Consider the following 23,426-nt stretch of genomic DNA (forward strand, 5'->3'; position numbering starts at 1 on the left):
CCTTACCCTTCGCGTCGGGTGGGGGGGCTTAGACTAGATGGCACCTTGACAACAAATCCTCTCTTCCTTTTTCATCCCCACTTTTGCTCCAGTTCAATGCGGCAGAGCTGTGGCAGACAGAGATCAGAAATGAAATTAGAGACGCGCAAAGATGTCTTGAGGGTTGGTAAAGTATCTACAACCGGAAGCAACAGCTACTCTCAAGAGCAGAGTTAGGAGTTTTCCATCTAAGGGAATAAATATGCATTTCATTTAGCCAGAATCTTCCCCCCAGAAACTGTTCATACTAACAAGGTGCTTCATAAAGTTATTGTTTCTTTCACATAGTTGATTTTTTGGTTTTAGTCATGAATGGATGTGTGTTGATATAAATGTGTGTCTGGTTTTGTAAAGAACAAAAACTATTCTCTCATTCACCTGATTCCAGACTTGGGCAGGGTGGGTGGCTCTTCGTCTCAAACTAGGCTCCTCTACCAGAAGCCCGGCGGTATCTTAGGACTGCACTATTCTGGACTAAGATGTCCAGAAAATGTCCAACGGGCTGCCAAATATTGACTGTGGTGATAATTAACTACTTATTTGCACTTCAAACTATTTATTCGCACAATAAACTGGTGTGGTGTATAATATTGTACTAAGTTCTGCTGTGAACATATGTAGAGAGGCATATTGTTGTCAGCTCTTCTTGCTAATAGTAGTTAATGTCACAGTAATTAACAACTCCAACACAGCGTCTGCCTTTCAGAAAGCGCTCTACCTGGGTTTGGCATTACTCCCAGATCTGGGCTCAGACTTCTGAGATAAATGAAACACAAGATTATGCTGCTCATAAACATTCATTCTGCTAACAGATACGCTCCTTATGACTGATTTCATTTGACTAAAGGTTCAAGCAAAAGAAAATGTGAGATCTTTTGAAAACACACCAATTCAAAATCCTTTAGCTAAGAAATTGTTATTTAAACATAAACTAATGAATGAAACTCAAAATGTAATTGAAAAATACAATTTTAAAGCCAGGAACTTAAATTTTGACAAAAAGAAATTCATGAAAGTCTTTGAAAAGGCACATCAAAGTTTTCTGTGGTGAGCACCTTTTCTGAAAGGTGCTGGCTAAAAACAAATGTGAGGCCATGAGGGTTAAATGATCTAAAGTGTTGAAGGGTCACTGAAGACAGATTTTCACGCAAAAAGCTGTATCAGCTCCCTCACAACTTTGAAAGACAGACAGCTCCCTATTTGGCTCCAATGATTGGTCCGGGACCTCAGACAAACCCCATCCTGAAATTTGGTACCTGTTTGGAGCTCTCCATCTCGATGAGTGAGTGCAGCCAGGTCCCAGGCAGACACTGTGAAATAGGCACTGCTCTGGATCAGAGAGCAGGCCAGTGAGCCCATCACACCCATATCTGGTCCATTTACCATGACCCATTAGTGAGATCATACTTTGCAGGCTCCGCAGCCCAGCTATTCATTCATTCTGCAGCTCTAACTGTGTTTGACCACGCTAATGTTGGAGGTACTCTGCTCAGCTCACTAGGTAGCGGCAGCACTAATAGCTCTGGGCTCTGCAGGCTAGTAATGACTTCAGACCTGTTTGGACATGTAGGATTGATAGTTTTGATTAGATAGTGTATCTTAGGGAATGAGATGCTTAGGCTTATTGATTTGTTTTGTGTGTGATATCAATCATGACAACAGCCACATATTGAAACATTCTGGGTGATTAAATTCTTATTAACTGCCAGGCTGTTGTCTTTTAACTGACAAAACAAATGAGCGATGGAAAAAAAAAAAAAGGTAAGCGTCAATAGAATAAGCTGTGGTTCATTGCTACATCAATTATTAGGTTGTCTAATATGTTGTAGAATTGTTTGTTGGGTTGTCTGCACATACATTAAGCCTGTTGTGTGAGGGTTTGTCACATTGTAAAGGCCACCATTCCTGTCATGCCAGTGATTTATTACCTAGCCATACACCTTATGACGAGTCTGCGGCCATCTCCTCAGGCCACACCGTGCAGCCCCATCAAATCAACAAACAACCCAATGTAGCCCCGTCTTCGCTTCACTGATGCAGATGACACATGAATCTGCCAGCTGACACAACAGGGTTATGCTGGAAAGCCCCGCAGGTCAAGCGCAGCAGCAACGGGTTAATGTAGAAATAGATTAAAACCCATGAAGAAATTTGTCTTGTGTTTCACACGTCTTTCCAAGTGAGGTTTACTGCAATGCAAAAGCTGCAAAAGCATGCCGGAGAGTAATGATTTATCAGAGATTAAAGTGCAAAACTAGATCTTTGTATTTTTTCTGTTTTTTTTTTAACAGGATGCTTGAAACTAGCTTTGTATGAACACACACTCCGCAATATTTAAAATCAAGAGGCACATGCAAACTTTCAAGGCTTTGAATTACAAAGTCAAATTTCTTTTAAGTCATATTTGATAGATAAAGCGTTTTTATAACAACTGAAGGTAACAAAGTTACTTGGTTGTGCTATAAAATGGCATTATGTGCCTGGAAAATACATTACTGCCATTTTAACACAAATAGTGATTCAGCTAATCACACAACAATAATCCAGTGCATTTATCCATCTGTGCTTGGTGTAAACAGCTTACTAAAGTTCAAAGCCATCATCACAATGTGGAAGAAATGGGATTTAAATGATCCTTAGCATTGTGTGGATTACAGCGCCTTGTTGATGTGAAAGGTCAGAGGAGAATGAAGAGACCAGTTTGGGAAGAAACAAAGACAATGTATGAAGAACACCATCTCTGAATGCACAGCATAGCCAGTGGAAGCATAAAATTACGGATCCACCCTGTCGCGTTTAAACGTTTCTGTCGTGTTTAAACATTTCTGGCTTCTGCTGGTGGTGGTGGTGTAACTGTGTGAATGTTTTTTCTGACACACATCAGTACCAGCTGAACACTATCTATCTGTGTTTTGTTAGCTGTCGCTGTACATGCTCTTGTGACCCGGCAGGCGTTGTGGCCCTCATGTTTCACAAAAGGTCCACAAAACTCCTACAAGTAAAGGCTGCAAGGCACAATTCATATTGTAACTTCATCTAAACATCAATTAAATAAGCATGCAGAGTTTTAATCGGCTCGTTCTGCTTTCTCAGCACATACGGCACATAATCTCAGGATTAACTCAAACCTATAAAGTCAGGATGCAGATCCATGAAAGATTATTCTTTGGAGCTATAAGCATTTATGCATATTTTTTTTTCTTTTCACACAACCAAAGAATGATGACAGGTTACTTCTCAGATTAAGTTTGTTTAAGCTCTGTTTCAGGTCAGCTCTGTGCAGCAGGAAGAGTAATTATGGAGGAATTTTACACTTTCTGAAATTTCTCCACACTGCCTTCATGTTTTTTGTTATATATTTGTACACAGTGGATGTTTTTTTCACCAAAAGATTTGTTTTGCCAATGCATTTGTGTCATTTAAATACATTTNTAGCTGGCTGAAAACAGTGAAACTGAACAGAAAATCGTTTCACCTCCCACAAATGTTGTATTTAAGTTACATTGACTATTGAAGCCACAATCGCCTGTTACGTACGCTTATCAAATCACATTTTCCAAACTTGTTCTGACTTCATGCACTTTGGAACTTTGCTGCCAGTAACTAGGCTTTTATTTCATCAATATGTGTGCTCCAAGAAAAAGAGCAATCCATTCCTACCAAGGTCACCGCTCAAAGATCAGAAAGTGAATTTTTTTTTTTTTCAAGCAGCAGTGGGACACCAGAGAGGGTTCTGTGCAGCTTATGAGAGAAATTGGACAGAATGTCTTTCCAAAAGTTATTTATATGAACTTCACATTTTAGAATATTACAAAGAAAATCTTCAATATATTTTATTGATGAATGTGTTTCAAAAATGTTCATGAATTAAAATGCATACCTTTTACTTTGGACCAGATCTGTGAGTGTATAACTACTTATTAGGTGACATATAATGGTGCCTGTTACATGAGGAAGCTTAGGTGCTATTTTTTTTTCTCTAAGGTGTTTAAAATGTCTTTACACCAATTTCATTATCATTTTACAGAGTGCTTTGCGCTTGGAGTTCAGGGATTATGTTGCCACAATAAGTACAACAAACCTGCCCATTACAGCTGATTAGCTCTCATGTGTGGGATGCTTACCTCCACATAATTCAGTCCTACTAATTTTGTTCCAAGTATTAAATGTTAAAGTTTATGTAGTTGACTGAGGGAGCGGCATTAGCCTCATCATAATGTGTGAAAACAAACAACCATCACCCTGGGTAATACACAACTTCCATCAAAGGCTGACAAACCACTTCCTCTCCTCCTTATTATACCATAACGGCGTATAAAGTGACTGTGCTTAAATCGCCCAAACACCGTGAAATGGTATGACTAAACCTTAGCGAGGTGGAGTTCCTGGTTAAGAAATATTTTCTTGAAAAATGTTGCATAGCTTGTTTCTCCCATTACCAATTTTTAAATGTGTATAATCAAGCAGAAAGGTAATAAAGCCTTGCTCATGTTTATTTCAAACCATTTTGAAAATGTACTATTATTTTAAAGCCAGTTTTCTGGATTAATCTCTCATTTTATGACCAGCTGAGGTCAAAATCATTTTGTGTGACTAAAATGCAGGAGTTTTGTTAGCACATATAGGGCATTCACTCTGTGTGTTGCCAACTGCTCAGCAGTGCAACCTGCGGGCAGGATTCCTACGAACCAAACACCATGTGGGAAAGATATGGTCATTACTTTCAGCATTCCCTCTGGTCCTGGAACAGGACACATCAGTGTGCAGCTCTGGGTCCTTGTTAACATTATTGGCAGGTGGTGCATGAACCCAGTTGTTCTTGTCATAGTCCTAAAGGCATCAACTCACACACAAAAATAGAATTTCTTGTTCAGTTGTAGTTTGGGGTAGTGTGATAGATTGGGGATTGAAATTGCTTAACTCAGCTACTGAGCAGCAGTACAAGAATATAAAACCCTAAATTTTAATGTCAGAAATGCTGTAAATTTGATTAAAAACCATTAGGTGGTTTTGGAAGATTTGCATATACCCTAAGAATGTCTGGAAGGAGCTTTTAGGTTTGTTATCTTCTGATATAACTCACACTCATTGGTTCTGTTTCCTTTATCTCTCAGAACATAAGATTTTTTGTACACATTTGCACCTTTTGATCAACAGCAGGACCTAAACAACTATGACAGGCAGAGACTTTGAAAAAAAAAAAGAATGTTGGCAAAGCTGCAGCTGCTTCCTTATACTCTCATCATCGTACTAGTGTGTAACCTCCTTGAGATCAGCTGCCTTAGGTAAATAATAATCTGGCATTTTCTTTCTAAACATCTGACACTGTAATATGTGCAATTTGATGAGTAGTTATGATAAGCTGCTCTCTAAAAAACAACTGCTACGTTGTCTGGGCATCTGAAATTTATCCAGATGTTGCAAAATTGAGAGGAACTGAAAGGATAATTACATTATTAAGAGATGCTTTGACTGCACTAATCAAGTTTTTCTCACCTTGGCAGACTGGCCAACTAGGCTGAACAAACAGAGAGCAGGTGAGACATCAGGAGGAAATGAAAACAGGCATGGCAGGCAGAGAGTGAAGAAAACAAAACGCTGGGTAAGAAATGAAGAGGTGATTAGTGTGACAGGGAGTAGGTGAGGCCAATCAACACAGATAAATGGCATCTATACTCTGGAGAGACTGAGGGAAAATTAACTAGATGTTATGCAAATTAACTTAATTCCCAATTTTTTAAAAAAACAGCAACTTTAGGAAAAATCCCTTCATAGTTCAGACATTGTTTAGTCAATTTTTTTCCCTCAAAATCTGCATTTTCTTACAAACCTGGGAACTTTTTTTTACTAAGTTTTTTGAAAATATTTAGTAGGCTACTTTTTTTTTTTTTCGTTATACATCTTATGCTAATGCTAACTCCATAGCCACTCGAACTGTTGGGGGAAAAGTCTGATTAGAGTTTGCATTTCCCATTCTACTGACAGCCCATAAGTTTCCCCTTGGATCACGACTCTCTGCGGCTCATGCATCTGTTCAAGTCCAGGTGAAGCCACATATATGACAGACGAAAGGATCTCACCAGATGATAAGCTTTAACTCTGGCTCCGAATCAAATCCGCCTAACACTCATCAGGGTTGCAGGCCCAGATATAATGTATAAATATACATGCAGATGTTTATTTGCTCTCTTCCGCTGGCAGGTTATCTGGAACAGATTGCATCTCCTCAGCACTGACACTTAGGTGCTGACACAGAGGCAGATGGGCTGCCTGTTTTCCCATTGGTCTCCTTCTGATGGCTTCTACGAGGATAGATGGGCTTATTTTTAGGGTACAATTGGTCATCTCTCTAACATGCTGTGTATTTACTCAGATCAACTTGAATAGATCTTGTTTACTCAGGGTAAATAACGCTAATCGTGAGCACATGCTGTGCTAATGACGATTAAATAAATCTGGAGTAATTCAGCACATAGGAGAAAGGAAAAAAGATAGCAGTGCAAATACATAAAGATGTATATTTGCTATTTTTACAACTATGCCGAATGCTTACGTCTCTACCACATGACACAGCTGTCCACAGTGGATGCCAGAAACTACAAAGTACAGAGTCAAGCGGGTTTTAAGGATGCTACTTTGGAGATGACGCAAACCTTTGTGTGTGTGTGTGTGTGTGTGTGTGTGTGTGTGTGTGTGTGTGTATGTGTGTGTGTGTGTGTGCTGTGCCAGGCTGGGGAGGCAGTCAGGAACAGTTCCACACATCTAGGCATTAAACTAATGTGCTGGGATCAGGGGCCAGCGCCTCGCAAGCTGTTTCCTTGGCTTTAGGCTGTAATAGAAATGGGCAGCGGGTGAAGACTGGCATCAGAGGTGGCAGAGGAACCGAACACCTGCCGAAGTCTTGTTCCAGGCACAACGGACACATATATTGCCATCCATCCACTGTCTTCTTTAGTCGTGATTAGTGTGATCAGCAAAGGGACCCAGCTGATGAGATTATTGTCTTTGTTTTCTGGCTCTGCTGGCTAAAAACCAGAGCCTGGGGGGAAGTTTTGTAAAACCCTTCATGTTCTATTTGTTTACAAAAGGCTGGTTGGGAAAAGTACATTTTATGGTGAACAATTTATGCCTGAATTAGCTTTAACCAGACGTAAGATGATGCATTTAATAAGACGAATCAATAAATTATTTTTGGCTTACAAAAAAGAGGTTTTAACTACTGTAATTTTGGGACAATTTAGTGCACCTGAATATTAGCTGGACCCATTAACCTGAAAAGAAAGAAAAAGAATCACACAGGCCACAGGTGTCCATGTTGTGCTTATTTTATGTTTTATTATAATAATTTGACTGCCCCCACCTTAATTATCAACAATTTTGTGGATTTAAAAAAAAATGACTTTAATAAAACTTTTATTGGTTTGTTTACTTTTGTTTATTTTCCGGCTGGTGATTTTTCCATAGACTAAATGTGATTTTGAAACTTATTGAAATATTTGCCAAAAAGAGCCGAAATTAATCAAATGTCACTTTACCTACACTTCCTCAGGATGTCACAGACGCCTGAACTCACAGAACTCGCAGAAGCAGTTCAGTTCAAATAGTTAGGCTTTTTTTTCCTTCTTTATTATTAATTTGTAACAGATAAACTTTGTAGACATCACAGTATACGTCTGCATTGTGCATGCTGGGCCTTGTGTGGGTCAGATTCTTTGTTGTCTGGTGACATGCGCATTTATGTGAGTCAGGTGACTTGTGCTGTTCTTGTGCACCGTGCTCATGATGTGCATTGGGATGGTCCTCCGATAATATCCTGCATGCATCCTGCATGGCCTCACACATACTTCCTCAGTCTCTATTTTGTTGTTGCTCTCAGTAACACTTTTGTTTCGCTCTTGAGGTTGTGCTGTCCTTTTCTTCATGCAGCAGTCCATTCTTTTCAAAACCTGCTGGTAAAAATGCACATATAGCCGCATGGAAGTGTTCGAAGCATGTGAAAAAAAGTAGCAGCTTATAATCCAGAAAATACGGTAAATATGTAAGAAATACACAAAATACAGTAAAAGATTTTAAAAATTACAAACTGATTTAAAGAAGATTTTCTGGTCATAACTGAACTAGATCACTCCACTTTGATCAGATTCTGTAGAAAGTTTGATATTTATTTATGCAAATATTTGTGAAAACACAAAAGGGTACATTTTGAAAGATCTTTGAAACATTGCGAAAACTTTTTCTTATTGAAAAATAAACTATTTCCCTTCCACTTTACGACACAGTTTTTGTTTATTGCATAACATCACACTAATATGAGGAAGAGTGGGAGGTTTAAACATTTCAAAGCCTGGAAACATTTTAGGGATGTAACACTTTATAAGGCACCTTAAACAGGACGGGACTGAAGTTAATGTACGTTCAGGCTTGGTCGCAGCTGACATTATTTAAAACCTTTTATTAAACGGTTTTCTGTTATAAATCCCTGGTCATAAAATTAATTTCAGACATAAAAATAATACAAGAATATTACAGTTAATATCTTCAAGTAATTTGTTAATTGTTCTACTATTTACTTTTATATTGAACCATCTTCCAGGCTGCAAAATGGTTGCATTATGTTAGTGGCACTTTTTCTGTTTAACTCCTGGAGAGAGGAAGATTTGATAAAAACAAATAGCTTTGTTGCAGAAAACCAAGACAATGCAGCCGATGCAAAGATAGAAAAGTGCATGAGTATTATTTTTGCACACATTATTGTCTTTTCTAAAATTGAAAATACTCTCACTGTAAATGTCTATCCAGAAGCACAAGCCTGACGTCCGCTATTGTCTTTAGCCAGAAATGGGTGTAGACATCCCCTAATTAATCATTTGCATATAAATTATGCTTTGAACCGCAGCTAGACAGCCATGTCAATGAAATCCACAACATGGAAAAAGTGGGAGTGTCCCTAACAAAGCAGAGAAAGAGAAGACTGTTTTATCCATTGGCATTGGTTATGGTTTTAGAAATAAAACTATAACTATGGAAAATGTAACAAGCTGTTAACTTTGTAATATTGGGTTACTGGAGCAGAGTAGGAGATAACTTTATAAAATGTCTAACTATGGAGCAGATATTCTTCAAGAACCAGCAGCAAACTTACAACACTAAGAATTGAGCTTAAATTGAGAGATTTGTAAAGGATGAAGCAAGAGGGAAAAAGAAACTTTGCACAGAGATTCGTTCAATCTTGTTTGACCTTTACCTAAGTCCAGCCTTTTCAAATCCACTTAAAAATGCAGCACAATGACAGGTAGATGATAAGGCATGTTCAGTATTTATTATTGTTCATTTAAAGCAGGTGTTTCTTGGTCTCTGTTGTTCACTAATATTCTCCTACAAACCTCTGAGGCCTTCAGAGGGCATTTATATTTACACAAAGATTAAATTACACATTAATAGACTGGTTCTGGTGGCAATTGATTTTTTTATTTTTTAATATACATTTTCTCATAATTTGTGACCAAACTGAAAACCAATGGCTTTAATTAAAGTTTGATTCATGGTTAGCTGACATGGAATCAGTCAGATGGACGTTGTATTTTGGTTTATCCTTGTTCCATAAAAATCCCGTTGGAATTGTGTTTCTAGATCCGTTTTTCATGTTCACTCAGCTAAACTTACCCTCTGCACATACTGAGCTTCATTAGTCTGTGGACTCAGCTGTGTATAAAATGTATAAAATGTGTAGTGGTCAGAAAAATTGAACAAAATATAAAAGTGACAAGGTAGCATGAAACAAGAGACAAAAACAAACTTTTTTTCCCCCACAGATTCCTGTTCTTGTATTATTAATCATCTTCAGAGTTTTGTGGAGGGATTAGATTTGGTGGGTTTAGTGTTCTTCCAAGGTTTTATGTTTTTATCCTCTAAACTTTTTCAGTTTAAGATTTTTTCTGTATTTTTAGGGCGCTTCTGTGCTCAGCTTTTCTTCTCTTGTTTATGGATATTTTGCCATTATTGTCATTCTTTGACATCATCCTTCTGTTTTTGCACTCAGTGTTGCAACCCAACAGAATCCTAAAAATGTTTACAAAGTCTGTATCTTAATTTTACAATTTTATTGCTGGAGCTTTTAATAATATGGTGTCAACCAGTGTACTTTTGTGTGTGACAAAATGTCTGGTGTCTCAAAGGCCGGTACTTTTTGTCTTTTTTTAGATTGTAGGGGAACTCAAATCCTAAAAAACAGGGGTCTTGGAGAGGTCTTCTGTTGCATAGTGTGAGCACAGCAGAGTACACATCAAGTATGACAGAGGATGAGAGCTCCCTGACTGTTTGGAGCAGGCACAAAGTTCCCCTGAGGAGGTCATGGTTTATGCTTATGGTGGCAGTTTAACAGGGTCTAATGGGGGCTGCAGCGGAAGCAGTAGCAGCATGTTAATTTCATGGGATCGGTGCACTCCTGTGATTTGGTCGTCGTAGAATTTAAAGTTAAACCAAACACACTGACCACACGCCACGGCTCAAAACTCATTATGGTCACACAGCATTTTACAGTAAGCCAGTTATTGTGATGCTGCTGGCATTGCAGATGCGACGGCGCACAATGTTGAGCTGTTACCATGCTCTGAAAAGTACTGATTGTGTTTCATTCTTCACAACAAGGATGGAACTGATGGTGAAAGTGCAGAAACTTCTAGTAATTATGAAAAATTAAAAACAGCTAAAGTCAAGAAAAATAATAACGCTAGCATGTTTCCAAAAGTAGCAAAAGCATTTGATTTCAAGTTGTCAATATCTAAAGTAAAATTGAATATGCATTGAATATGCTAAAGAAATGAACCAATGCTGAAGCTGTTTTTCTGTTTTCGGACGTAAGTGGTTCATATTTTCTTTCACAGAATTAAGCGTAGAAGTTATACCAGATAGCTTACATCTCACAGGAGAAACCTCAGGGGAAGGGGAACCGTCAGTCATTCAAAAACAAACAATCCAAGGTCATCCAAAGAGGCTCAAATCGGAACCCTGCAAATAGCACATATCAATGCAGGGCAAATGAATTCACAAGTAAACATTACGTTAGTGTACAATAAACTCCATAAATCAATCCCAAAGGTCAGAGAGGCTTTAAGGTGTCATCAATCACACTGCATGCTGGTGAAAAAACAAGGAGCCCTGACAGCGAAAATGGCTTCAGCTTCTCTTTCTTCCAATGTCGGCTCACTAAAGCTCTGAAATTGCACACATATGTCCCTGTTATTCCGAAGAATGCTTCTCAGAAAGATGTCTTTCGCAGGCTTCTAGCTGTTGCTCACACTGTAAATCAGGGTGTTATTTTTCAATTATTTGTGTGAGAACTTTCATTCCCTTTCCTAACAACTGGGCTTCTTTTTTTGGTCTGTTTTGTTGTTTGCTTCCAGGACATGCAGTTAGTTTAACTTTGAGATATCTTTTTCAATTTTTCTTTTCCTTTTCTAGAATTTTGTCCTTTCACGATGTTCTGTGTGTAATTCCACAGCCTTGCAGCAGTTTGTTTTCATGTTGCTGTGTATTAATCTTTGTACAGTGTTTTCCTTATAAACTCAAAACCACATTCAGTAAAATCACTACATCAAACCTTCACTGGCATTCAGATTAGAGATGCATTTCAATGAAATATTAGTAAATGGAAAAAATACAAAATGTTTTTCTCTTGATAGAATATAGTGTTCATATTTTCAGAGAAACATAATTTTGGATTTGATACCTGTTAACCAAAATCAGCTAAATTAACACCAAGAAATGTTTGAGATATATACCTAACTATGAGTCTCACTTTCTGAGTTAAATCCAACCCCTTACTGTCAAAAATATGCCAGTAAGAGTTTGTTTATGTGTTGCTAGTTTGGCTTTCTATCTGGCTTTGTGTAGAGTTTGCTTTACTTTAAACATTTATCTTTGGAGCACCCAGTTATGAGGTTACAAGTGCTGCCGGCAAAGTTTGACACTTAAAGAGGTGCAAAAGCCAAGGCTGCTGCGAAAAGTTAAAACTGAAGAAGAAGAAGAAGAAGAAGAAGAAGAAGAAGAAGAAGAAAAAGAAGGAGAAGAAGAAGAGTAAAACCTGTTTGAAAGAAAAATTGTGAGACATACAAAAAAAGTATCAAAAAGGTGAAATGTGCTGCTGCACCCAGCTCATGGCCACCCTGTTATTGTTTGTGGTATGCTAGAGTATGAATAGAGAGATACGCAGGCGTGATGAGGTATCCAACGCAAGTAAAGGCCATGGTCTCTAGTCAGAAAGGCTATCCATAATTTAGAGTCTAAACAAATGATGCAGCTTGCTTCTGCCATTGCTCTTCTGCCCTTATCTCTCCCCAGTTGTGCAGAGATTTACTAAGACAGTTTGGAAACAAAACCAGCCAAGACAGATGCATAAGCAGGCACGGTGATAATGATCCACAAAATAATTGTGAGTCTTGGGATAAATGTTTTGTGTGTGTCGAATGGAACTGCAGAAGCTGTTTTTATTTTGAATGAAATACAGTGTACTGCAATATAGTTTTTAAAAAGAAACTGTATTTCTCAGAACCAATGATATTTCTTATTTTCAATTTAGCCTTGAGTACATAGAATGTTTTTATTAAGCTTGGCATTTTTCATTAGATGAACAGTAACACTCATAGAGACAGTTTTCCCATCTTTATTGCGATTTCTTAAGTTCAGTGTGGATTTATTAAAATGCCTGTTGAGTACAAGCTTTTCTACTAAGGACTGAACAATTTCTTTAAAAAAAAGTAAAATAAAGAAAGATCAAATGAGAAATTTTTTCTCCTGGAATAAATTAAGACAAAATCTGATGCATAATGATTTAAACTTTAAGTAATATTTATATTTATAATTTATGTACTTTTTGTCTCCATTTCAGTCAAAAAGTCAACAAGACAAGCCATGACTGTAATGTTTCTTCTTCTCTCTGCACTATAGTTGTCTGGAGTTGCATAAACAGGATGAATCATTGTTGCATCCCAGCGCTCGGTGTTGTAATAAAGCTGACATCTTAATACAGCAGGGATCTGGCTGGCTGCACCCTTTTTAAGTAAGATGGATGTCACAAAGCATAAACTACTGAGGGGTGAAGTAAATTAGGCTCACAAGTGAACTTATAAATTTGACCGTTAAAACCAAAATGCAGCAGAGAGAACAAGCTGAGAAGCTCCCACAATACAGCAAAGAGTCAGTGTGATATAAAGAAATCAAGTCCAAATGATTTATGAGGTGCAATAAATATTTTTGAAAGAAATATCTCAGCTTTAATGAGACTATTTATTGAATACTTAATATTATCTGAATAATGTAAATATACCTTTGGATAAAAACACAGTTCATACAATCGACCCCTTTCTTGATGCTTCACTCTTAATTGCATTTATAAATAAAATGACATTCATACATTTTTGTTCATAATTATGTTTCCCAGTCAGAATTTAGTCCAATTTAAACATGTGTAAGTAATGTGAAATATCAAGTAATTCAAACAGAGTAGCACATGATATTTGATAGTGTTACCTGGCATTACATCTAAAAATTAATTAAGATTTTTTCATTTTCTGTTATTAAAATTAAGGTAATTTAAGAATGAATAATCTTATCTTGATGAAATTCTAACTTCCTCTGTAGGTTTAATTACCTACATCAATTGTTTAGCCCAGTCATTTATACTAGCATCTATTTAAAGTAGGAAACATAAATTCAAGCCTTCATTGGGTTTACACCACTTCAAGATATATTTCCTTCTTTTCAAATAAAATTCTCCTTCCAAAATAAAAAGGGCAAAATCTTTACTTGCAAATTCGTTCCAAATGATCAGACTACAGGAATTATACAACGAGCGACGAAAGGACAGAGCGAGACAAAGTCTTCTGACAGCCTTTCCCCTCTGGTTATGAAATGTCAGGGTGTCACGCCTTTCTACGTTGCAGCACTTGCAGGAGCTTCATTGGATTCCCAATAAATGTATGACAACATTTCAGTGAGGCAGTCAGGCAAAGACCTGGGTCGCATTTTAAAAACATCTCCTGACCTTTCCTCAGAGACGGTAATTGCTAATGCCAGACAAGGAGGGGATGTGTCTCTTATGAGCCCCGGCATTAAGGATAGACTTTGTGACTTTGGGAAAGGAACAGATATTCTCTCTTTCATGGAAAAATATTTAACACTCATCTTCACTCTTCTGTAAGTGCAACCTAACGATTCCCCACCTGAGAAATCTCTGATCTGATGATGAAAAGAAACTCTGCAACATATCCTTTTGAGAAGATGCTCCGTCTAAGACAGCCAGGTTTCATTTTCTTTCCCTCACCTTACCCTTCGCGTCGGGTGGGGGGGCTTAGACTAGATGGCACCTTGACAACAAATCCTCTCTTCCTTTTTCATCCCCACTTTTGCTCCAGTTCAATGCGGCAGAGCTGTGGCAGACAGAGATCAGAAATGAAATTAGAGACGCGCAAAGATGTCTTGAGGGTTGGTAAAGTATCTACAACCGGAAGCAACAGCTACTCTCAAGAGCAGAGTTAGGAGTTTTCCATCTAAGGGAATAAATATGCATTTCATTTAGCCAGAATCTTCCCCCCAGAAACTGTTCATACTAACAAGGTGCTTCATAAAGTTATTGTTTCTTTCACATAGTTGATTTTTTGGTTTTAGTCATGAATGGATGTGTGTTGATATAAATGTGTGTCTGGTTTTGTAAAGAACAAAAACTATTCTCTCATTCACCTGATTCCAGACTTGGGCAGGGTGGGTGGCTCTTCGTCTCAAACTAGGCTCCTCTACCAGAAGCCCGGCGGTATCTTAGGACTGCACTATTCTGGACTAAGATGTCCAGAAAATGTCCAACGGGCTGCCAAATATTGACTGTGGTGATAATTAACTACTTATTTGCACTTCAAACTATTTATTCGCACAATAAACTGGTGTGGTGTATAATATTGTACTAAGTTCTGCTGTGAACATATGTAGAGAGGCATATTGTTGTCAGCTCTTCTTGCTAATAGTAGTTAATGTCACAGTAATTAACAACTCCAACACAGCGTCTGCCTTTCAGAAAGCGCTCTACCTGGGTTTGGCATTGCTCCCAGATCTGGGCTCAGACTTCTGAGATAAATGAAACACAAGATTATGCTGCTCATAAACATTCATTCTGCTAACAGATACGCTCCTTATGAGTGATTTCATTTGACTAAAGGTTCAAGCAAAAGAAAATGTGAGATCTTTTGAAAACACACCAATTCAAAATCCTTTAGCTAAGAAATTGTTATTTAAACATAAACTAATGAATGAAACTCAAAATGTAATTGAAAAATACAATTTTAAAGCCAGGAACTTAAATTTTGACAAAAAGAAATTCATGAAAGTCTTTGAAAAGGCACATCAAAGTTTTCTGTGGTGAGCACCTTTTCTGAAAGGTGCTGGCTAAAAACAAATGTGAGGCCATGAGGGTTAAATGATCTAAAGTGTTGAAGGGTCACTGAAGACAGATTTTCACGCAAAAAGCTGTATCAGCTCCCTCACAACTTTGAAAGACAGACAGCTCCCTATTTGGCTCCAATGATTGGTCCGGGACCTCAGACAAACCCCATCCTGAAATTTGGTACCTGTTTGGAGCTCTCCATCTCGATGAGTGAGTGCAGCCAGGTCCCAGGCAGACACTGTGAAATAGGCACTGCTCTGGATCAGAGAGCAGGCCAGTGAGCCCATCACACCCATATCTGGTCCATTTACCATGACCCATTAGTGAGATCATACTTTGCAGGCTCCGCAGCCCAGCTATTCATTCATTCTGCAGCTCTAACTGTGTTTGACCACGCTAATGTTGGAGGTACTCTGCTCAGCTCACTAGGTAGCGGCAGCACTAATAGCTCTGGGCTCTGCAGGCTAGTAATGACTTCAGACCTGTTTGGACATGTAGGATTGATAGTTTTGATTAGATAGTGTATCTTAGGGAATGAGATGCTTAGGCTTATTGATTTGTTTTGTGTGTGATATCAATCATGACAACAGCCACATATTGAAACATTCTGGGTGATTAAATTCTTATTAACTGCCAGGCTGTTGTCTTTTAACTGACGAAACAAATGAGCGATGAAAAAAAACAGGTAAGCGTCAATAGAATAAGCTGTGGTTCATTGCTACATCAATTATTAGGTTGTCTAATATGTTGTAGAATTGTTTGTTGGGTTGTCTGCACATACATTAAGCCTGTTGTGTGAGGGTTTGTCACATTGTAAAGGCCACCATTCCTGTCATGCCAGTGATTTATTACCTAGCCATACACCTTATGACGAGTCTGCGGCCATCTCCTCAGGCCACACCGTGCAGCCCCATCAAATCAACAAACAACCCAATGTAGCCCCGTCTTCGCTTCACTGATGCAGATGACACATGAATCTGCCAGCTGACACAACAGGGTTATGCTGGAAAGCCCCGCAGGTCAAGCGCAGCAGCAACGGGTTAATGTAGAAATAGATTAAAACCCATGAAGAAATTTGTCTTGTGTTTCACACGTCTTTCCAAGTGAGGTTTAGTGCAATGCAAAAGCTGCAAAAGCATGCCGGAGAGTAATGATTTATCAGAGATTAAAGTGCAAAACTAGATCTTTGTATTTTTTCTGTTTTTTTTTTAACAGGATGCTTGAAACTAGCTTTGTATGAACACACACTCCACAATATTTAAAATCAAGAGGCACATGCAAACTTTCAAGGCTTTGAATTACAAAGTCAAATTTCTTTTAAGTCATATTTGATAGATAAAGCATTTTTATAACAACTGAAGGTAACAAAGTTACTTGGTTGTGCTATAAAATGGCATTATGTGCCTGGAAAATACATTACTGCCATTTTAACACAAATAGTGATTCAGCTAATCACACAACAATAATCCAGTGCATTTATCCATCTGTGCTTGGTGTAAACAGCTTACTAAAGTTCAAAGCCATCATCACAATGTGGAAGAAATGGGATTTAAATGATCCTTAGCATTGTGTGGATTACAGCGCCTTGTTGATGTGAAAGGTCAGAGGAGAATGAAGAGACCAGTTTGGGAAGAAACAAAGACAATGTATGAAGAACACCATCTCTGAATGCACAGCATAGCCAGTGGAAGCATAAAATTACGGATCCACCCTGTCGCGTTTAAACGTTTCTGTCGTGTTTAAACATTTCTGGCTTCTGCTGGTGGTGGTGGTGTAACTGTGTGAATGTTTTTTCTGACACACATCAGTACCAGCTGAACACTATCTATCTGTGTTTTGTTAGCTGTCGCTGTACATGCTCTTGTGACCAGGCAGGCGTTGTGGCCCTCATGTTTCACAAAAGGTCCACAAAACTCCTACAAGTAAAGGCTGCAAGGCACAATTCATATTGTAACTTCATCTAAACATCAATTAAATAAGCATGCAGAGTTTTAATCGGCTCGTTCTGCTTTCTCAGCACATACGGCACATAATCTCAGGATTAACTCAAACCTATAAAGTCAGGATGCAGATCCATGAAAGATTATTCTTTGGAGCTATAAGCATTTATGCATATTTTTTTTTCTTTTCACACAACCAAAAAATGATGACAGGTTACTTCTCAGATTAAGTTTGTTTAAGCTCTGTTTCAGGTCAGCTCTGTGCAGCAGGAAGAGTAATTATGGAGGAATTTTACACTTTCTGAAATTTCTCCACACTGCCTTCATGTTTTTTGTTATATATTTGTACACAGTGGATGTTTTTTTCACCAAAAGATTTGTTTTGCTAATGCATTTGTGTCATTTAAATACATTTATTTCAGTCATTTTGAGGTATGTTACTGATAAGAATGTCAAATTAGATTTTTTTCAGGGAAATTATTTAGAGCAAAACATTTGTCAGTCAATCAGAGGTTCTTAAAAAAAAACTAAATGGAAACTTAAATATTATTTTTGATTTTGTAAGAAATAAATTACAAAATAAATTGCTAAATGTGTTAAGGGTCACATGTATTTCTGATTATGCAGCAATAAACAATCAAAAGCATAAAATATGTGGAGTTGGCAAGATATTTCCATATTTAATCAATTTGCATTTATTTAAACATAGTTTTGACATTAAAAAAGATTGTGTTGGCACAATAGAAAACTGATATAATTCCCTGGAACTGTTGTTTCAACACATGCTCTCTAACAAGGCTAACGAGAAGCAGTGAGGGCTACTAAGCCGGCCCCCTGGGCAGAGGCTTGTTAATGTCACTGTCACATTGTCAGAGTGTGGGCCTCCAGATCAAGGGCATAAGATGGTGGGCCACATGGGGGACACGGAACGAAGGGCTGTCGGCATTCTCCAAAGCAGAACATTTGAAATTTTACACATTACCTAATAACTCAGAGAATTATTAACCTTATTAGGAAGTTAATGCCACATGGTTCTTTGATAGCCTTTTGTCAAAATCCTCTGCATAATAGGAAGATTTTAACAAGACTCTAAATGCAAAAACAGTATAAAAAATATCTACAAAAACATTTTACCAAAAATGATTGGTAAAATGATTGATTTTTTAATTAAGTGTCTTGGTATTTCAGAGTTTCTGGTGCTATGCTCTATAGCAGTCCACTATGCTTAACAGGAGGCGCTTTTCCACATTTACATCAGACCCACCTGAAGTGTTTGTTGCTGAAAAGCTGAATCTTACAGTCATCTGACGACATAATGCCAATTCAAGACCTGGAGGAATTTGGGAAACTCTGCCTATTTCTGTTGTTGATCGTGGTACAAAAACAGCTTATTTTGCGGCATTACTACTAAACATAACAATTGGCATTCTGTTAAATAATGGCTGTCATGGAAACCTGGTGATGTCAATTTTGCTGTAGCCTCATTTGGGATCACTGCTCTAAATTAAGATAATATTTCAGTCAAATGTATTTAGTTGCAACAGATTAATTTGTAATAAATAATTTTTCAATATTTTGTTTTCCAACTGAACTAGTCACATAAAATGTTTTATGATATTATGCTTCTGCGACAAAATATGAATTGAAGGTTTGTTTTTTTTATATAATTTTACCGGAGGAGCCAATAATTGCAGAGCACTGCACAAGGATATGACACTGAATAAAAGGAGCTTACACAATGACTTCGTTGTTGTTGTTTTTACACTTCCACACACACACACACACACACGCATACACAGACATGGCCAGCTAAAGGAGAACACTAATATATTTAAATCATTTCGGTGTATTCCTGTTTTAGTATCTTGGTGCTCCTCCTCATTTCGTTAGTTAGATAGTATATATTTGTAACTGAGCTGTAGATCACTGCTTTTCTGAGGTGCGGTGAAATCTTATTCTCTGTGGTGAACAATTCAGTATACCTTGAATGAACAATGATCTTCAACTGTCTTTGGAAGTGACATTGAAAATGTCAAACTCCTTGTGCATCTGAATGACTTATTTTATAAGAACTTCTGGGGCCTCCTGCGCTTAGAGACATAAGAAAAAAAGAAAATCACAAATTTCTTATTACATAATTGTGGGGGAACGTTGTTATTGACTAACTTTCATGATGAACTTCTCAATTTGTTGTAAGAAACTGCATAGTTTCCTGTAACCTTTAAGCACTGATCCTGAGGACACAGAAGGATGTGTTTCACCTCCTGACACCGTGCGAGCTATTTCAGCTCGGATCCCGTTAACCACAGTTGGGTTCTTCTGCCTGGAAGCAGGCCAGTCTGGACAGTCACTTTATAAATGGGGCACCTCTGTGATAAATGTTCTCCTGTCAAAGGATCTGAACCCTCACACTGTAATGCAAGGGGAAATGAGGCCATTCCAAGATAAAACCAAAGATTAATGTACAGTAAGAGTGAATAGGCTTTCCAACCAAATTACTTTACCAGATGAAAATTCATCCTTCATGCATCTGGAAATATGTTCAGAAAAACTGCTGCTACAACTGGAAGTACAGAATCATGCAAATGTGTTCTCTGAATTGTTAAATAATTAACTATAAAATATGACAAAGCAGATTTTATATCCACTTTTAAAAAAAATGATTCACTTGTTCTACATCTATTATCAACATGTTCATCCATTTTCTTTTTTTTTGTCAATGAGAAGCCGGCAAGCGCTGTGGAGGTGCAGAAAATGTGTTAATTAAATCTTACAGTTTGTGCTTCACACTACAATGATATTATTTCATGTCAGTAGGACATATAAATAGAGTTATGCTAGGTTGATATCCTCATCTCAAACAGTGTATTGAAAGAAAAGACAACACCAGTGATTGTGTGACACAACAAAAAATGTCAATGTCTCAATAGTGTGTCATGTGCCTGCGAGCATCTATCACAGCTTGACAACAACGTCTCATTCTGTTCACAAGTTGACTTATTGTCTGCTGAGGCATGGTATCCTACTCTTCTGTAAGGGCAATCTTCAGGTCATTGAGGTTCAGTATTACCAACCTCCTCATGGTGACACAGCTGGGATTCAGAATATTCCTCCTACACAGACCTCATTGTTTTAGGGGGTTTGGGATCTGTTCTAGATTCACGTTTAAGAGCTGCAGCCTTTTGCAGATTCAGCAACCTGGGCAATCGCCTATGTGGCCCATCCCAAGAGCCAGCTGGAGAGGAAGAGGAAAACCAAGGGAGAGAAAGTGAGTGTGATGTGTGATGACACACTATGATCCAGATACCAGCATGGAGTTTGTTAAAGAGCTCTGGTTCCACATTAAGAACCTGCTGTTTGGTTCATTACATTAAATTATGTCCAGATACATTTAAAAAAAATCTTCCAGGGGTAAATAAAAATTAATGTTCATTTTAAAATGGTTGCAGAAAGATTTATTGCCTTAGTCTATGCCCTTCACCTCAGTAAGTGTGTGTTTGTGTGTGTGTGTTTGTCTAGTTTTGTTCTTTCCTCCGGTGTGCTCTCTGCTGCATGTCGGCATCATCTGGCCTGTTGTTTCATCAGGGGGTTTGGGTAACTTTGTTATTTTGAGCTGACGCTGCATACTGTAGGTCAGATGTCTCTGCTGAGTCCCATCCTGGAGCCTTCAGGTCCCCAGCGGGCCTCCCAGCCAAAATGGCACACTTGCCACCAGGCTGATATAACTCCTGCTGCTGACGTCTCACAGCGACATCTCTGTAATTTAGGATGTAATTCGCTTTTCCTCTGAGCTATATAAAATCTATATTGCTGCCATAAAACAATACGGGATCCGTTGGTAGCCTTTTTAAGTATGCAGAAGGATATTATTGGAAATGTGCAGCGACAAGCAGTTCTGACGTCTGAAAGGCCAAGACACGACAAAGCAGCATGAAGCCACGTCTGTGGTCATCTTGATGGAGCTCATTTCATTTTTGGCCCAACTGTAGAGTCTGTTTGACTGTAATGCAGATCTAATTCATAGTCCCCCCTCTACTGTAGCTTGTTTGTTGCTGACATTTTAATCTGCAGCAGACTTTTTAAAAGCCAGCCTCCTCATTTGCACCACAGACTTAAAAGCATTTTGAATAGTTTTGCATGTGATGGTAGTCCTTATTATTGTTGAACATTCCTCATTTTCCTCCCTCCACTAGGGCATCCTCTCGGAGCACTGGATGATTTGTGACAAATACAGTAAGTGAAATAATCATCATCATTATTTTTCTGGTTATTTATCATTTGCCTGACAGAATGTCAAAAGCACTGAATTTCAGCCTTTCATTGTTCTGCAGTAAGGCTAATTACGCATGTCTAAGTCTCCAGCAACCGTAACAATTTGTGCTTATGAGGCTGCTCATTGTGGCAGCTCCATGTGTCTGCTGCTGCAGAGGCTTCAGGCATTATTCCACTTCAGACTGACACCAGTGTCTCTTCCAATTCCATCTCATTGCGTTAGTCATTAAGCTCGCCACTGACACCACCCATCATATCATCGCCTTAATCACATCTGAGCTCTGCTGTGTACATATGACCATATCATTACCACAGACTTCCATCCCCCGTTCCTCCGTCCCCCTCCACTCCGCTCGTGCTTTATTTTGTCTAACAGATCTGACCCCGTGTTTCATCCATCACGCCGAGGTACTACAGTGACAAATGGCATTCACTTAACACTGATTCACTCAGTGATTATTTCCCACCACCTCATATGCAAAATTATTCATCTTATGGTAAGGTTTTGGGGTGATGGGGGTGACTAACGCTGATGGAGCTTGATGTATGTTCCCAACCTTGTGCAAAAAGAATCTCCATATTCCTGATATTAGCCATGCACCAGAGCAGTGAGATATGGCAGGAGTGGGATTTTTCCATCTCCTGCCTGCTGGGGTAATGATGAGGGAAGTCTCGCCAGCCACAATGATTATTCAGTGTTATTCAGTTCTGCTTTCTCTGTGTGTGTGTGTGTGTGTGTGCATGTGTGTGTGCTTGGTTGTGTGTGAGTTGAGGTAATAGTCTGAGGTGGTAATTACAGACATCCTATCACCTGTTTGTATTAGTCAGCTCCGAATGGTGAGGTCAGGCCACATCAGCGGGATTCTAAAACCAAAATGTCCCCTAATATATATTTGCCAACAGCACCATTACAAGACATTTAGACCTCTCTAACTTTTAAAATATTTTAGGTCACATCCAAAACTTTATCAGGATAACTGTGAAAGGAAAATGATTCAAATTTAAATCTGATTTTGTGTGCATTTGGATTCCGTCAACTAAGGCTGCATTCACACCAGCCCTGTTTAATCCACTTTAATCAAACTCTGGTTCGTTTGCCTTGAAAGTCCAGTTTTCTTGGCGTACATCATCCACATGTTTGCTTTGTCCCATATATGCCTTGTGGCAAACTTTAAATGCACGTTCTTTTGGCTTTGTTGTCTTTCAGCAATGCTTTTCTTCTTGCTACTTTTATATAAAAGTAGATTTATGGATTAGAGGAGAAATGGTTTTTCTGTTGACAGATTCATCAACCTGACTGTGGATCTCTGCAGCTCCCCAGCCAAGAGACCCAGTTACCGTGGTCGTCTTGGCTGCTTCTCTGATTAATGCTCTTCTTTCCCACCTCGACAGTTCAGGTGAACAGACATTTCTTAGTCAGTTTGCGGTTGTGGATTAAATTGTGTTTACGAACAAAAGTTGGTAACTTTTTTCTAACCTAATCCTGACTTAAACTTGTCAGGATATTAAACATGACCTATCTGATGGTATTTGTTCTCCATCAGACACCTGAGGCATTTACAAAATGGCTGTAATTATACTGAGATTAAATTAAACTCATAAACACTAGTTGCAAATTAGGAGGTTTTTATAGGAGCCTGCCTGCACTGGATAATGCATCAGGGGTATCAGTATAACGTGCTGAATACAACTGCATGCCACACTTTTCCATTTGTAAAAAACAAAAAAAATTATATATATATATA

The 23,426-nt window shown here is 38.3% G+C and overlaps 1 long non-coding RNA gene across 1 annotated transcript in view; it reads left to right on the top strand.

Moving 5' to 3' along the window:
• Window positions 1–21,601: 21,601 nt before the first annotated feature.
• LOC107836420 (uncharacterized) overlaps window positions 21,602–23,426 on the top strand; it is an 11,988-nt gene continuing 10,163 nt past the window's right edge. The window contains exons 1-2 of the long non-coding RNA XR_001662311.1: window positions 21,602–21,642; window positions 22,965–23,078. This is a non-coding gene — a long non-coding RNA (uncharacterized LOC107836420). The remainder of the gene's footprint in view (window positions 21,643–22,964; window positions 23,079–23,426) is intronic.

The sequence above is a fragment of the Poecilia formosa genome, unplaced genomic scaffold, assembly GCF_000485575.1.
Source record: "Poecilia formosa unplaced genomic scaffold, Poecilia_formosa-5.1.2 Scaffold57, whole genome shotgun sequence".
Taxonomy (NCBI): Eukaryota; Metazoa; Chordata; class Actinopteri; order Cyprinodontiformes; family Poeciliidae; genus Poecilia; species Poecilia formosa.